Consider the following 11,899-nt stretch of genomic DNA (forward strand, 5'->3'; position numbering starts at 1 on the left):
GTGTTAGCCAACCAAGGTCTCATGGTTACTATATACAAATCATTTCAGTCCTGGGAGCCAAAATAACCCCCAGCTAGCCTCACAGCTCCTGTGTTTAGGCTGACTTTGAGACAGTTCCTTTTTAATTCATACCTGAGACAGTCTAGTTCGAGAGAAACCAAGCAAACTTGCCACTTGATCAGTGGCCATGAAAACATAGGTCAAATTCCTTTGAGACAAAGACTTCCTGTGCAGAAAAAAAAATCTTCAAGGCCTAGCCAATGATCCTCTCGTGCTGAGCAATGCTCTCTAATAAATGCCTTCTATGAAAACAGGTCTTCTGTGTCGAGAAGGAACTAACCCTCTCCTCAAAATTGTTTTTTAAAATGAACCATAATGGTGGAAATACGGTTCCATCCACTTTTTACCTACTTTCAAAACCTCAGATGACTAACTTATCAAGTGATTAGCATATCTACAAAGGCAAAATGTTAATCTTAATATAATGTAGTTACCAGAATAAAGTTCTTGCCTCACTGGTCAAGAATGAGCAGGTAAGGCACATAGTTTTCCACAGGAGCAAAGCTTTACTGAAGAAGCTTGCAAGTGGAGACGAGGAGGGCCTAGGGCAATGCTTACCCTAATCTCACAGAACAAAGGACAGACCCGGCTCTGTCTTTTTAAAAGTTCTTAGGGGGGAAAAGATTCATGTTTATTCATAAACACAGGTGGGGATACATTAACTAAGGTGCAGGCGCAGCAGCTTTCCAAGATGGCTCCTGTCCCGGAGGCCTCTGGGATTCGTAGCAGGACTTATTACGGCGTGTTGCACCTGCACTGTCTCCTGCTCCCCAGGTTCAATTCCCCATCTGGGGCTGTAGCCCCTCACTGCTCCTGGTGGAAGGTCACATGGTGGTCATATGTGGATGTTCTGTGCATGTCCCTGGGCCTGGTCTTCTTCAACTCCTTCTGAGAGGCAACTTTAAAGAAGTTTGTGGGTTATTTTTAGATACCTTGCCCCATTGTTCTGGGGAATGGCTTTATTTCTGCGCCCTGGCCCATTCCTTGTTACTTTGTTTGCAGATTTGGGGGCGCCTCGGTTACTTGTCTAAGTCTCTAGGTTCCACACTCGACCCCCTACTACCTCCCTGATAGTATAGACTATTTCTCTTTTACTTGTTTCTCCTCTAACCACAGCAGTCTCTGTGCTATTTCTCAAACAGGCACCCTCCAATCTCAGGGCCTTTGCTCCCTGTCTTAATGTCATGCTGTTCTTCTCCCAGTTGGCACCAGAATTCTGGTGGAGAGTGTTGTCCAACAACCCCTCTTAAGTACTTCTAAACAAAATGATCAGTTTTCTGTATCCTGAACTTCCAGATCCAGTTCTTAAATAAATGTGAGACATAGTCCATTTAATTTAGTACATCTGTTTCTAGAAAAATAACCTGTAGGAAAATAATGTCCCATTCCTCTTCTCTGCCTTTTGGACCCACCTCAAACCCTGGTATTTAAAATCCTAAAGTTAAATAATGAGGCATTGGTGGATCACTGGTAGAATTCTTGCCTTCCATGTAGGAAATGTGGGTTCGATTCCAGGCCAATGCATCTCATGTTGCAGCCACCACTGGTCTGTCAGTGGAGGCTTGCGTGTTGCTATGATGCTAAACAGGTTTCAGTCGAGCTCCCAGACTAAGACAAACTAGGAAGAAAGGCCTGGTGATCTACTTGCAAAAATCAGCCAGTGAAAACCCTATGAATCACAAGGGCTCAATTTGGAACTAATCACGGGGACAGCACAAGACCAGGCAGTATTTCCTTCTGTTGCGCATGCAGTCACCATGAGTCAGGGGCTGATTCAATGGCATCTAACAACAACAACGAAGTTCAATAATTTTGCCATGGAGTATGCATGTAAATACAAGTTAATCATAAAAGAGACACCATATGTCCAAGCAGACAGCATGCACCTTGTTGGCAAAATGAGCATGTTAAGATAAATCACGTCCAGATTGCAAGGTCTGGGTTGGTATGGTGCTCCATCCCGATGCCTCTGCACATCTGAAGGACTCTGGAAGTGCTGCTGGCTGAGAGCCTGCAGCTGTCAGCCCTCTCCCGAAGTTGCCCTTGTTGCAGAGACCGGCCTTGCCAAAGTCATGTCCTCTTCCCGGAGGCAGCCTTTATCCAGTGACTTCCATGCAGGAGTATAAAAGCTCAGACCGCTTGCCCCAAATCATGACAACTCTGAAGGGCCATGCCAGTATCAGAGCTCCTCATGGGGTCACCTGAGGCCTTTGTTGAGACTGCAGCACAGCCTAACTTCTCCCTCTGATCATTTCCTTCCTTTTCTCCAGGTCTTAATCCTGAGAGCACCCTCTAATACTCTTCTGCCTGCTTATCTCCATCGTGGAGTCTGTCTCTCAGGGAATCAACCTGTAACTATTGACACCAGGAACAGTCCAATAAAATAGATGCCAAGATGGGATTCTGGGGCTGGACCACCCGCTGCCCGGCTAAGAATGGGTACCTCATCACTGTTAGCAGGTGGGGCTCGGCTTAGCCTTGGGAGACGGCAGCAGTGCAACTGTTAAACCCTTTACCAGAGCCCTAAAATGGAATGAAGTTCTGATACACGATACAACATGGGTGAACCTCAAAAACATTATACTGAGAGAAGTCAGACATATGATTCCATTTATATGAAATGTCCAGAATAGGTAAATCCACAGAGACAGAAATCAGGTTAGTTGTTTCCAGGGGCTGGAGGGTAAGGGGATGAGGGGATGAGGAATGACTGCATGTATAATGGGTATGGGGTTTCCTTTTAGGGTGGTGAAAACATTTTAGAACTAGACAGAGGTGGTGGTTGCACGCCATTGTGAAAGTACTAAATGCCACCGAATTGTTTGCTTTAAATGGTTGATTTTATGTTATGTGAATTTCGCCTCAATAAAACAAAGTAAGAAAAGGAAAAAATTTTTACTGTTAGTGAACTTGGATGGATTACCAGTGGAAGGAAAGGTACTAGTAGGTGAAATGTATCAGGGATTTGAGAAATACGGGGGCAATAAGAATTATAAGGGTAATGGAATTGGATGACTGTGGCAAGTGGCTATTGATGCTTTGAAAAATGAAAGGCTGACAGTGATTACAGAAATTACAAGCTAGGTATGAAAGCCAGAGGCCTACTTGGCAGTGAATAGAGGGCTTCCCAACTCCTGTAGCCAGAGGGCAGAAAAAGCTGCGGATCAGGCCCAGGATTTAATCATAAGGGCAGCGGAACTCTAGAGAAGGTTGAAATCTTGACCTAGGTAGGTCTGCTATGCCCAGGTAAGGGCTCCATTAGTAAGGGATGGAATCCGGACATAAGAGGTGAGGCCATCTGGGTTGATGTACTTGAAAATCTTGAACTCCCAGATTCCTCTGAACCCTCTGAGCCCGCAAAATTGGCTCCCTCTCCATATTAAGGCCTAGTACTACCCTCTCGACACACACGCGTGCGTGCACACACACACACACACACACACTCGCACATCTTGCCCCTTGCTTGAAGACACTGCAGACACCATTTCACTAATAACAGCACACACCTTCCTCAGGATTTCCTTTCACCTGCCCTCTTGGCCAATAATTAGCATTAGATAGACAAGTAGATAGCTGCCATCAAGTCGACTCAGACTCTTGGCAACCTTACGTACAGGAGAATGAATGTTGCCTGGTCCTGTGTCATCCTCACAATTGCTGACATGTTTGAGTCCATTGCTGTGGCTCTTGTGCCAATCCACCTCAGAGAGGATCTCTCTCACTCTCACTGGCACTCCACTTCACCAAACGTCCTCCAGCGATTGATGCCTCCTGATGACATGTCCAAAGCAAGCGAGTCAGCAGTGCTCCATGGTGGGCCACAAGGTTTTCATTGGCTAATTTTCAGAAGTAGATCACCAGACCTTTCTTCCTAGTTTGTCTTAGTCCAGAAGCTCCACTGAAACCTGTTCACCATGGGCAACTCTGATGGTATTTGAAATACTGCTCTCATAGCTTCCAGCATCATAGCAACATCCTGGGGGAACTGGCAGAGGTGAGTGACACTGTGGCTTTGGGGGCCTGTACAGGAAACGGCAGAGGGAGAGTTAAGGATGGGAGAGAGAGGTTTAGAGATAGGAAATGAAAAAAGATCCATGGTCTCTTCAGGGGCCTCTCATTCTTCTTTGGTTATGCTCTTCCAAGCATGTCTGGGATGTATGGAAAGAATCCTGACCATGGAAATTCATCCTGCAGAGAACCAAGTATTATTATTATTTATAAATCAATCAATCAATAATTTCCAAATTGGCCAGTTTTCCCAGAACTATCCTAAGGAGAGAGGGAGCCTGGGAAAGACCCAGTCAGCCTGGAAGGGAGGTGGCTGAACTTGGAAATAAGCAATGTACCTTATGCAGGAAAATACGTCTTACCAAGGGCAAGAGTGCTGATCCAAGGCTGCTCAGTGCCCAGAGGGTCACCTCAGGCCAGCAGGACTGCTGCGGTCTCCTAGGCCTCCTGGTCTGGCTCATGACACAGGATGTGGCACTGGCAGGGTTTGCATATACAATTCAGCTAGACGCTGAAGACCACTGATTTTAAAATGCAAGTTTCCTCATAGAAGGATTGCATTACGGGAGATATAAACAACGTTTCAGAGAGAATCATAGTCCCAGGATGGATGAACTCTCTGACCCCAAGGCAAGGGTTCTGTGAGGGGCGTCCTTAAACAGGCTGCAGAGCTACTGTGGGAGCCAGACAGACAGCAGGGCAAAGGCTCCTCGGTGTCATCAGCTTTGAACTCTAAAGACCCCTGAGGCCACAATTCTGTACACTCATTGTAAAAGCCACTCGTTTTATGAGAAGAGAAAGAAAAGGAGAAGAAAGAAATTAGAGTACATTAGTCACCCTATGAAATAAAAGTCACCCTATGGGAGTTTGAGGGATTAAAAGTAAAAATGAGATAAAAGGAAAATAAAATAATAAAAATAAAATAAAAATGGAGTAAGATGTATAAAGTAAACAACCCACTGAACAGGAAAAGGCAACGAAAAAGATAAAAAAGAAAAGTGAGTTTAAAACACAAGAAATGAAATGTGAGGCTCTTTTATTAGTTGGATTAAAAGATCAAAACACAGGGAGACAGATTTTAAGTTGAGATTAGGAATATTTGCCATAGACAAAAAGAAACTGCATAGGAATTAAAAAAAAAAAAAAAAGGGAAGACAAAATAGGAGTGAGAAGGCAAAACATAAGTCTTAAGTCACATTTAAAAACAAAAATTGAAGGCCCCCAGCACATATGGCAATGGGCAGGGTCTAGGACTGTGCCTGGATGCCGATTTACCCAGAACTGAGAGCTCAGCCCTGGGAGCACAGCAGAGAGTTCTGGGCTCTGTGGGAGGGGCAGCCCCCTCTACTTTTGTATTTGTTTGAACAAAGCTTCTCATGGTCATGATCAAATTCTAAACAGGTTTCCTCTTAAACTGTATCTCCTTCGCCCAAAAAGAACATTTAAATCGCCTAAAGAAAACCGACGAGGCAGTGGTGGATCAATGGTAGAATTCTTGCCTTCCAAGTGGGAGACCCAGGTTCAAGTTCTGGCCAATTCACTTTATGCACAGCCACCATCCATTGGTCAGTGGAGGCTTGCGTGTTGCTATGACGCTGAACAGGTTTCAGTGGAGCTTCTAGACTAAGACAGACGAGGAAGAAAGGCCTGGTGACCTACTTACAAATCAGCCAATGAAAACCCCATGGATCACAATGGTCTGATCCTCAATCATGGGGATGGCACAGGACTGGGCAGCATTTTGTTCCATTGTGCATGGGGTCGCCATGAGCTGGAGGCAAAGTGGACTACAGCTAACAACATTACAACAATAATGATGGCTGTCACATGGTGGCTTTCTATTTCTACCATTCCGTCTATTTATTTCGTAGTTGGCATTCTACTTTCATAATGAACTTCTGCTTTCCCCCCATTTATTTATTTATTAGTATGGATTCCTATTTTATTTAATAGGTTGAAGTCTGTTACTATCATTATTTTGATGCTTGAACTGTCCCAGATTTGGCCAGTGGGAACCTTTTCAAGCTGGCTCTTGAGTCCTTTGACATGTCCACATCATTCTTTAAGCATTTCCTTACCTGCTGGTAGAAGAAGGTATTCCAGGTTCATCTTGTACTTTTCCTGTTCCATCCCTAGAATCAACTGTTTCCTGGTTCCTTTTAGTGGAGAATGGTATTTAGAGACCAAGAGTAGATGTTCCATGTGCTCACTGCTACAAGGATGTCATCACTTCTGGATCTTCTCAGCTGATTGAGCTAGGACTTTACATACATATGTTGTAGAGTAACTATCTGTACTCTGATTAATGTAAAATTGAGAGATTTGTTGAATAAAGAGACAGCTCAAGCTAGGGTAGACTGAACTCCATGTGGCAGAATCCAACATGGCAACTCAGCGAAGATGTTTTATAAGGGGGAAACAAAGGACATGAAGTACAGTACTTGATTGGTATTTACAAACTTAGATCATTGAAAGACATAATCTGGTAACAGATCGTTTTAAGGCAGGACTTCCTGTGGCAGGAACTCATAAGACAGGATTTCCTGCGGAGGGAACTGGTGAGGCAGGACTTCAATAGTGGAAGCTCTTAAGACAATTGGTTTAAAAGAATATTGTCTTAGATTGGTTTCAATGTGGTAATCATAAGGGCATGTGGGGTGGGGAGTTGTGTCAAAGGGTAGTTACATTTTCATTACCAGACATTCCTGTATCAGGGGAGCTGCAGTGTAGTACATCATCATTGCCAGACATTTCTTAGTTTCATGATTATGTCTGCACAGAAAATAGCTGTTGCTAGGGTGGAAACAAAACTAGCTGCAGAGGACTCGAACTTAAACCTCAAGTCTGCCACTTTGGATTTTCTCAGGTACCTCAAATTTTAAAATTCCCTTACACGTATATAAACACACACATACATATACAAACACACACATAAATATGTATATTATATATATTTACACAAACACACACATAAACATACATATATATACATAACTGGCTATAACTATATCTGTATGTTTATACGCATGTAAATATATATCTGTTTTTTAAACTATGAGTTCATACTATACCTCAAGGTTCTCTCCATTCTTCACTTCTAGTCACTTTTCCAACAGTGAGAAACCTGGCTCCCATTATCCTTCCTACAGTTACTTGTTCAATGACTTATTTCCTCAGTGTAACCAACCTCCGACCACACAGGTTGCCTCCTCTATGCACTCCCTCCCCAACGGTCCCTCCTCGGTACATCACTGCCTCCTCAAGGTCCCCCTCTATCACCAAGGCTGCCTCCTCGGTGTGCCTGGCACATCACTGCCTCTACAGGGTCACCCTCCACCACCACCATGGCTGCCTCCTTGGTGTGACCGGCACATCACTGCCTCCACAGGGTCACCCTCCACCACCACCATGGCTGCCTCCTCGGTGTGGTCGGCACATCACTGCCTCCACAGGGTCACCCTCTACCACCATGGCTGCCTCCTCGGTGTGGTCGGCACATCACTGCCTCCACAGGGTCACCCTCTACCACCATGGCTGCCTCCTCGGTGTGCCTGGCACATCACTGCCTCCACAGGGTCACCCTCTACCACCATGGCTGCCTCCTTGGTGTGCCTGGCACATCACTGCCTCTACAGGGTCACCCTCTACCACTATGGCTGCCTCCTTGGTGTGCCTGGTACATCACTGCCTCCACAGGGTCACGCTCCACCACCACCATGGCTGCCTCCTCGGTGTGCCCGGCACATCACTGCCTCTACAGGGTCACCCTCCACCACCACCATGGCTGCCTCCTTGGTGTGCCCGGCACATCACTGCCTCCACAGGGTCACCCTCCACCACCACCATGGCTGCCTCCTCGGTGTACCCTGAGGTCTCCGCACGGCTCAGCCCCAAACACACTCTGGGGAGGGAAGAGAAGGGAAGAGAAAGCTCAAAAGCAGTTTAATGGAAAACAGAAAAGATAATGTAAAGTTGGCTCGACTCTCCTTGGAGTCAATTATAGACTGTGAACTTTGATTTTATAGCAAATATTTTGCCCTTAATGGAAGGAGGAAGTGAAAGGCATTCCATGATATTCAGTCAGAAGAGAGGCCTGAATTTCCCCTGGTTCCACTATGGTATCCATAATTAAATAAAGCCAACAGAGAAAGAATGCTGGCTGCTGTGGGAAGACACATGGAGAAAAATGGAAGGAAGGAGGAGGCTGTTGGGGAAGGAAGGAACCGTAGTGGCAGAGATGAGGCCAGATACTGGATCTTAATAAAGCCCCCTATGGCAAGATACATCTCTATTGTGTTAAATTCTGATGTCTTCTCCTAAAGATTTAACATGGGGCAAGTTTTTCCCCACTCTAACTCTTAGCTTTACTGTCCATAAAAATGGGGATGATAATGCTCACCCCTGAACCAGGGTTGTTGGTAAGAATGAAGTGAGGTAGCCTCTGTCAAGTGCTGCTCCTGCCATTACTTCATCACTGGAGTTTTCCTGGGCCCAGGTTTCCTTTTCGCAGTGTCTCTCCTCCTGCCCCCTGCCTAGCCACAACCTGGCCCTGCCCTGCAGGCTCAGGAACCCAACCTATTTTCGTTTTATCCTCAGGGCTCCCACTGTCTACTTTAATCTTTTGGGGTTTCTTCTTGTTGTTGTGTGCCCTCAAGTTGATTTCTACTCATTACAACCCTACACTCTTTAAAAAAAAAAAATATTCACACACACACACACACATATATATATATATATAGTGGTAAATATATGTGTAAGGAGCCCTAATGGTGCAATGGTTAAGTACTCGGCTGCTAACCAAAAGGTCTGGGTTTTAACCCACCAACTGCTCCGCTTAAGAAAAGACCTGGCGATCTGCTCCCATGAAGATTTCAGCCTAGGAAACTCTATGAAGCAGTTCGACTGTCCTATGGGTTGCTCGGAGTTGGAATTGGCTCAACAGCACACAACGACAACAACAAGAAAAACCAAATATGTGTGTATCAGATCAGTTGCTTTTCAACATTCTTCACGTGTACAATTCAGTTACTTCAGTTGTGTTTATCATATTATTCAACCATCGTCCCTATCCGTTTCCAAATTTCTCCACCGCCCTTAATAGAAGCTCAGCTAACCTAAGCAGAGAGTCACCCCCTTTCCCTGTTCTCCCACCTGCCCCTGGTAACCACTGATGAACTTTGGTCTGTCTGCAGATGCCTATTTTAGATGTTTCTTATAAGTCGGATCATACAAGATCTGTCCCTTTAAACCAAAACCAAAACCCAAACCCAAACCCAGTGCCCAGTTAATTCCGACACATAGTGACCCTAGAGGACAGAGTAGAACTGCCCCATAGAGTTTCCAAGGAGCGCCTGGTGGATTTGAACTGCCGACCTTTTAGTTAGCAGCCGTAGCACTTAACCACTATGCCACCAGGGATCATATAAGATCTGTCCCTTTATGTCTGGTTTATTTCACTCAGCACGATGTTCTCAAGGCTCATCCACGTCCTAGCATGTACTTCATTTCTCTTTATGGCCAAGTAGCCCCTACCCTGTTCTGAAGTGTAATTCTTCAAGATGCTGGAGAAAGCTACTGGGTCTGGAGTCTGGCAACCCTAGGATGCTAAATCCAAGTGTTTCCACTGTGTGTCCTTGGACAAAGCATTGTCTGAGCATCTAGTTCATCTCCTTTAAAATGCACATAACAATACTAACCTCCCAGGGTTGCAGTGAGAATTGATTATACTGGCTCTTCCTTTCTGCTTATGCAAACCAGGACGGCTGGTCGGGCCATTTGACCAGAAGCAGAAGTCTTGGCAAAGACTCAGAGACAGGACCCTGTTTGCCTACAGTGAAAAACTTTTTAAAGAAAACATTAGGCGTTAGGAAGGAGGCAGAGCTAATGGCAAGGAAAAGCTTAGCCATAATAAACTTCCCATGACTCAGTGACCCAGAAAATTGATAAAGAACAGTTGACTCCTGATTTGAAGGAGGAAGAAACAAATGACACAATATTACAAGAATTATGTATCTACATATGGAATTAAGTGGATTCTGGTGGAAAGAATGTGGGATTTAGAGACTCAAGACCAGCCCTAATTGTTAAAACAGCTTCTTTCCAACGCCTAGTTTTTTTTTCTCTTGTGTTTATTTACTTTCTGGGTTGGGTTGTAAATCGTTGGGCCAAAAAGGGCGGGGGGGGGGGGCAGGGGGAAGACTGAAAGAACCTGAGCAGGCCTGAGGGTGGGATCTGACGGCCATTCTCACCTTGGCTATGATTCTCTGCTGTCTTTCCCCACGAGGTGGCTTCACTTGCTCTCCCCAGCGTGGGTGGTGTGCCCGTTGGAGCTAGAACTCACCCTCGTCCTTCCTCTGAGCCTTGACAGCCTTTGTTTTGCAGAGCTGCTGTAGGACGGATTTCCCTGGGAGGAGTGGTCTCTCCAGTCCATCCTGGGGTGTTTATTACCAACATGACACAAAACCAAAACCAAACCCATTGCCCTCCAGTCGAGTACAATTCATAACTACCCCATAGGGCAGAGTAGAACTGCCACCTTGGGTTTCCAAGACTGTAATATTTACGGAAGCAGACTGCCACATCTTTCTTCCTAGAGCGGCTGGTGGGTTGGAATCACCGACCTTTCAGTTAGCAGCCGAGCGCTTTAACCACTGTGCCACCACAGCTCCATGAAGTAACTCAAGAACCTCTTTATTATAAATCATTTCCCCTAGAGGAAGGGCATGGAGGTGAGGCCAGTCCTTGAGTCTCTAGCATAGCCACCTCCCTGAAGCTTGTTCTTTTTGGCTCAGTCCAAATAAACAGGCACATTTCCGGTAGCGCTCAAAAGGAATCTTTCTGTGACTTTGTTTTGCAGATTTGGTTTCGGACCGGAATCGGGTTCTGTAGTTGAGGCTGGCTGCCTGAAGGTGGCGCCAGTGCACCATTGTAACAAACTGCCCTGTGCGAGAAGAAAGGACAATTTCTGTCTCATCCATTTGAGGAACTCCTGCCAGGATCAATCTTCTTACCAATGAGGTTTCTTCTCTGCCCAAAGCCCTTCAGTGGCTTCCTACTGTCTGCTGGATAAAGCCGAACTAGCAGTGGTCTCAGAGCCCCTGGGTGGTGCAAAGGGTTAATGTGCTCAGCTACTAAGAGAAAGGTTGGCGATTTGAGTCGACCCAGAGATGCCTTGGAAGAAAGGCCTGGCAATTTACTTCTGAAAGATCAACCATTGAAAACCCTGTGGTGCACAGTTCTACTCTGACACCCATGGGGTCACCCTGAGTTGGAATCGACTCCATGGGATTTGAGGTTTTTTTTAGCTGTGGCTTCGGCTTGAGATGAAGTCGAGATTCAGTCTCGTCTAGACAAACAGGATGATGGGAAAGCGTGAGGCTTCTTGACTGGAGTAGAGGGGAGGAGGCGAGTTCTGGGAGAAAGAACGCAAACAAAAACAGTGAGGATGAGGAGGGACCCCGTGGTCCGTCTCAGACATGGGGTCCTCCCAGCACAGCGCCTTCATGGAGTTGTGTCCTTGGAGAGAGGTGCTGCAGGCAGAAATGGAAGGGCTTGCTTTCACACAGGACATGGGGACACAGAGCGAGGGAGGCAGAGGGCTTTCTCCTTCATCTGCACAGAAACACGGCATGACTCCAGGCAGGCCACAAGCAGCTGTGATGGTGGCAAGTAGTAGCCCTCAGGTGGCTTCATGGGCAATGAGCAAGGAAGGGGAACAGGGCAAAAGAACATGAGAAGACTCTGTGAAGGGAGAAGACAAACCCTGCGGACCCCCACAGATGCTTGAAGAGGATTTTGCAAATTCCACCAACACCACTAGCAGTTGCCCTCG

At 45.9% G+C, this 11,899-nt stretch overlaps 1 long non-coding RNA gene across 1 annotated transcript; it reads right to left on the minus strand.

The window, feature by feature from the left end:
- Nucleotides 1-1,526: 1,526 nt before the first annotated feature.
- LOC126066989 (uncharacterized) lies at nt 1,527-10,806 on the minus strand. Its single transcript, XR_007515302.1, has 3 exons — nt 10,317-10,806; nt 9,765-9,908; nt 1,527-4,248 (listed from the first exon to the last, which is right to left on the minus strand). It is a non-coding gene; the product is annotated as an uncharacterized LOC126066989 (long non-coding RNA).
- Nucleotides 10,807-11,899: the final 1,093 nt, after the last annotated feature.

Source organism: Elephas maximus, chromosome 24 (assembly GCF_024166365.1).
Source record: "Elephas maximus indicus isolate mEleMax1 chromosome 24, mEleMax1 primary haplotype, whole genome shotgun sequence".
Taxonomy (NCBI): Eukaryota; Metazoa; Chordata; class Mammalia; order Proboscidea; family Elephantidae; genus Elephas; species Elephas maximus.